Here is a 6102-nt window from a genome sequence, read left to right on the forward strand (position 1 = left end):
TGAACTCGGCGAGTTCGTTGAAGATTGCCTTGAACTCGGCGAGTGTTAGAAAACTCGGCGAGTTGGCTAGGGTTTCTTCCAAAATCTTGGCCGTATATGAACTCGACGAGTTAAAAGGAGACCTCGGCGAGCAAATCAAGGATTTCACGACTTCTCGAACTCAGGAAGAACTCGGCGAGTCGGCGACCTGCACTCGGCGAGTCGAGTCAACATAGACTGTTGACTCTGACTGTGGACTTTGACTTGGACCAAGGGTTGACCAATTGAATTCTGTAGGTTTCTGGGATTGGGAGATTTATGAAAAAGGTTGTGTGGTACTTTTAGGTGGTGGAGTTCGTGTTGGACCTGGGAGTTGAGCTTTCTTATTTCTGACGACAGTTGCGAGGTGAGTTATCCTCACTATACTAAGGGGTCTAAGGCACCAAGGCGGGCCCATTGGAAATGATATCCTAGTAGTTGTATTATGTTGATTCAGAGTTAGTTATGCATGCTAGTTTGATACTCTTGAGGGTAGGACTGTATGACTACCTGTGATACTGATTGATTTCCTGTATGTGCATTATCTGTTACATGTGATATGTTATGTGAGATGGGTCGAGGTTGTACTGCTCCGTGCGGTAGCCAACAAACCCTATAGTATTCCATATATGAGTTGAGGGCCCGGTAGGCATTCCAGACTCATACTGAGGACTTGGGGGGCATTCCAGATACGAGTTGAGGGCCCGGTAGGCATTCCAGACTCGTACTGAGGGCTCGGTGGCAAACCAGATGTGAGCTGAGGGACCGGTAGGCATTCCAGACTCACACTGTGGGCCCAGGGGTATTCCAGTCTGTAAAGATGTGGACCCGTTATGTGTTGTTCTGTTCAGTTTGTTATGATATGTTAAGGTGTGACAGGGTTATGTGGACTGTATGTGTATCGGTATTTTGGGGGTAACTCACTAAGCTCTCGGGCTTACAGTTTCAGTTTATTGTTTCAGGTACCTCAGGGGATTGCGGCAAGGCGAAGGCATGATCGTACAGCTCCTCCTATTGTGTTAAGTTTCTGGGAAAACTCTGATATATATGCATTTTGAAAACAAAGTTGTAATGTTTTGATGAATTCGACGTGTTTTTGAAAATTTAAATTTTGGCTTAAATTTTGAGTGTTACACCTTGATTGGTTTAGTTGCAACATTTTCCATTTTCACCACAGATCCATATTCAATTGGTTGACATTCCTTAAACCAACGAAGATCCTTACATATATGGCTTGTTGCTCCCGAATCAACCCACCATGCAACATCATCATCCTGCACATAAAATTCTTCTGAAATTACAGAAATATAATTATGAACATATTTAGAATTCTACGTGGAATCAGAAATCCGACCTTCTTGCTTTTATGGATCCTTGGATCCACTTGGTCGAGTACCATCCTTGTTCACCTTGCGAAGACGACAATCTTTCTTGAAGTGACCCGGTTTGTTACAATTCCAACAAACCAACTTAGCCTTCTTGTTGGAAGACTTGTCATCCTTTCCTTTAAACTTCCTTTTTCCATTAGACTTATTGGGATTCGTTGAGCTTTCTCCTTCCACCATGTTCACAGAAGAAGAACCAACTTGGTTCTTGCCTTTAGTATTGTTATCAAGTTCTTGAGTCCTTTAGGACTCTTCAATCCATAAATGGCTTCCAAGTTGAGTCAAAGTTAATACCTCTTTGTTATGTTTCAGATTGTGTTTAAAATCTTTCCAGGAAGAGGGCAGTTTGTTAATGATCACAACCATAGAAATGGCTTCATCCTTTTTCAGATTGTGTTGAGCAAATTGTCACAGGATCCTTAACATTTCATCTGTGACAACCGTCAATTTCTGGTCAAGTCAAAGTCAGACCAAGTCAACGAGTCAAACCGGTAAACTCAACTAGTGCTCGTATGTTAGGGATTACTCTATGTTTACTAATGTACAACTCTCTATCATAATACAAAGTGTCACTCAGAAGTTTCAAATGTTCAGAAATTCTAAACCCTAACTAGGGTGAGTGATGTAACGACTCTATAAAGCACTATTATGTAACCCCTCGGGAGCGTAAAACACTCATAACAAGGCATAATGGGGTTATAAACCTTGCCTTACGGGGCCAAACACTAACAAAGGCAACAAACAAAGTCTCCCTCAATCTCTCGCACTCTGTCACACCCCCAAACCAAGGATGGCGGAAACGTCTGGGGGTGGAGGACTTCATGTACAGTATCACAACAACGTGTATAATAGTGCTCAAAGTAAAAACAACCACCATATATATAATTGCAAAAGTTACACCAAAGTATATGTTTACATGTTTCAAAAGCAATTACATTATGATGACAAAATAAATTGATGACGGTTTAACGTCCCATCCTCAAAGCGATGAAGTTTTCCTGTTTCACTGATTTCCTGAGAATACAAGTAGTTTTAAAAAGTGTCAACACAAAGGTTGGTGAGTTCATAAGAGTTTTGTTTGAAGTAGAAACCGTTTTTCCTTGTAAAATCGATATAGTTTGATTTCCAGAAAATCCAATATTTTCTTAGTTAAGTGTGAATAGAAATATTCCTATATGATGCATTAATGAACCCTAGAGTAACCCGTAGAGTTCCTCTATAATCGTCCAGCGTATAAAAGTTATATAAGATTTAAATTAGATAAAACGTTGAATATAGTGGGTCTGCCCTAGGTCCACAACCCAACGAGGAACAGGAGATGAGGCGGGCGCCACCAATTCTAGGCCAATCAAGACTAAATTCTTATATGACTCAAACATATACGCTCAGCGACTATAGTTGAAGTCTAACAATTTTAGATGAAAAATAGTTTGATTTCCAGAAAATCCCATATTTTCTTTAAAATCTGCGTAATGTAGTCTTATGACTGAAGACCAAAATGTATAAGTAACCTTTCTTATTAATAGACAATGTTATGCACTTAAATGGACATGGACGCATTTGAATTAAATGAAATTTCTGTATGTTCTCATGCTCGTTAATACTTTGTATATATATGTGTGACAACCCGATATTTCAACTCTTTGTAATTACCTAATAGGTCAAGTATTGTAACCACTTATGAGTAATAAAATGTATAAATAAGTTCTACTTAATTTATTTCTATGATTTAATGTCTTTGAACCATGATCGTACGTAAAAAGATCGCCCAAATCCGACTTCAGATAGCGAAGTTATGAGTTTTCAAAGAAATTCCTTAAAAACGATGGATTGGTATTAAATAATAAAAACAATAATAAAAATAATTTCGGAATTTGCCAACGGAATCTAAACGAAAGTTGTAGATCGTAGTCTCACCTTCGCGGGGATATAAAGAACGTCGAAAACGGAGTTCGTATGAAAGAGATATGAATTTTTGAAGTTTGATAAATAATTTAAATATAAATTTTATTAAAAGTTCGGTATTATCCGAGGGAGGAGTCAGCCTAGGGCCGAAGTACGCGCCGCGTACGCTCGAACGCCCCGCGTACTCGAATGAAGGGTCTCGGATCGACCACGTCGCCCTATGCGAAGCTACCGACCCGTCCCATCCGACCCGCGAACCCAGGAACCCGTCCCATCCGACCCGTCCCGTCCGAAGTGCGTAAGCGATGACGCACGGGTACGCGCTGCGTACGCCCGTACGCCCCGCGTTCGGAGGCGGTTCAGCAACCCTATAAAAAGGATGCGAGCCTTTCCGAAAATGTTGTTCATTTCCTCTCTTTCTCTCCCGATCTTGCCTCGATTTCCGTGCCCGTTCAAACCCGAAGCGCTGGTTTTTTTGCTCAAGTCCCGAGGGTCGATTTTACTCCCGAGATTCCCGAGAATCCCGAGAAAAATCCGTTTCGCGAGACGAAACTTTGCCCGGTTTTCGAGCTCGCTATCTTCGAATTTCCAAGTGAGTTTCATACCCCTTAATCAACTGTTTTAATTATTCTAAATACTTTTAAATGCTTTATGGGGGGAATACAAGTTAAACATTTATAGTTATTGTTTCGGTCACATGTGACGGCGTTAATCACATGTGATTAATAACTAAGAAACCAATGATTTTATCACTGTTCAAACTGTTTTACTTCTAAATGTTTTACAAACTCTTTTACTTATCAAATGCTTTGTTGTAAACTTTGTTTTACTACTTATAAATTTGCATGCCTATATACGTATAGCTGTATAAATAATGTTTAAAGGGCTTAGGAAAGCCACCTATCCTATTTCCTTTTCCTCGATTTGGATGTGGTCTGGTGGAATTTCGGGTGACTATCCGAGGGTCGTTTCAATATTAGTTATATGTCATATATACGTGTATAGACATAAAGGTACTTCCAATTTTCATGCTTATCAAAACATCATTTGTAAGTTACCATCGGGGTAACACGAGATCATACTACTACGATTTCTAGATCAACGAGTCAGTTCATTCATGAGTCAATATTCATTACTAAGAGAACATATACAACGATACTAGAACAAGTAATATTATATTACATACATACGAATACTTTAACAATTGTGATCCACTGTATGGGTTCATGTCTTAATTGTCATGACCCGGGTTGTAGCCAGAGTCTCTTGGAGGGAGAGCGTTGAGTTTGCGTATAGATCTATACTGGATTGACTATCCTACACCTTTCTGTTAGCTACAGTGGGACCGGCAGGTCTACGGGTGCCAAACATCATAACCTATTTTTCGACTATACGTTGTCGATGTTACCAGTCAATAGTATGGTGCAACTTATCACACGATACCTTAATAAAAACCCGGTTTAAGGTAGTTAGTACCACAGTAGTTCATATAAAACGAAACTATCGTACTACAAGAATTTACCCATTGCATTTTGGTGATAGCCTCACCTAAAATTAAATGTACAAACTATATTTTGTTAAATGATAGTTACACTTGGGAAATTTCACACTTTTACATCAAACGAGCATACAAACTATTAAGCCTTGGTAAAGGGGCTACTTTTATACTTTAAACAGAAAATATAGGTTTTTCTGAGAGATTCAAACATTTACAAACACTTACATACATTTACAACTCATACTTGCAACAGGTTCAAAACGTTTTTGATAAACGAACCACGACACTAAAATACTTATGAACTCACCAGCTTAATGCTGACAAACTCTTTCAAAATAACTTGTATTCTCAGGTTAGGGATGTCAACGGGACCAAACGGGAGCGGGAATAGCTGCCCCCGCTCCCGCCCCCGAAATCAATTGTTTCCCCCGCTCCCGGTCCCGCCCCCGGCTCCCCCGTTTACATAGCCCCTGGTCCCGCTCCTGGTTACCTCCATCACCCCCGGTCCCGCCCCCGGTTCCCCCGCTTAAAATTCGTTTTTTTTTGCTAAACGACTACTTTGTGTTAGGCTAAAAAGCTTGTTTTTAATAACTTTAAAAGTTTAAAACATAATCTTTTAGAAACTAAACAATTAAAAATTCAACATTACGAATTCAATATTACAAAACGACAATTCCATCAATCTTAAAAATATAAAATATGACAAATCCAATATTACAAATATAAAATACTTACATATCCAAAAATATATGATCAATTCACTACCTCTTCAATATCTATTAATTGAAAACGGGAAAGTGAAACCTAACCTACATTTAAATTAGAAAATCTATTTTGTATATGTATTTTATATTAAATATATATTTTTTACATAAATGTACAACCGGGGCCCCGCGGGAGTACGGGACGGGAATACCAACTCCCGCTCCCGGTCCCAAAAATAAGCGGGGTTTAATTTTGCCCCCGCTCCCGCTCCCACTCCCGTTTTTTTTAAAAAATTTAGTCCCATACGGGATCGGGGTCCCACGGGAGCGGGGTTCCACGGGGGTTTTTGACATCCCTATCTCAGGTCATCAGTAGACAGGTACCGATGCTAGCTTTTGAGAAGATGGAGCGCATTCAAGTCTCATCATACTATTTTGATATACATTATATTTTTGGTGTCTAAAACTGTATGGAACACACTTGTATTAAAATGTTTATATTTAATGCAATGGATGATGTTGTTTGCTTATTTACAATTACTGTGTTGTGATACTACACATGACGTCCTCCGCCCCAGAATGTTTCCGCCAT

This window comes from Lactuca saligna, chromosome 7 (assembly GCF_052625555.1).
Source record: "Lactuca saligna cultivar CGN05327 chromosome 7, ASM5262555v1, whole genome shotgun sequence".
Taxonomy (NCBI): Eukaryota; Viridiplantae; Streptophyta; class Magnoliopsida; order Asterales; family Asteraceae; genus Lactuca; species Lactuca saligna.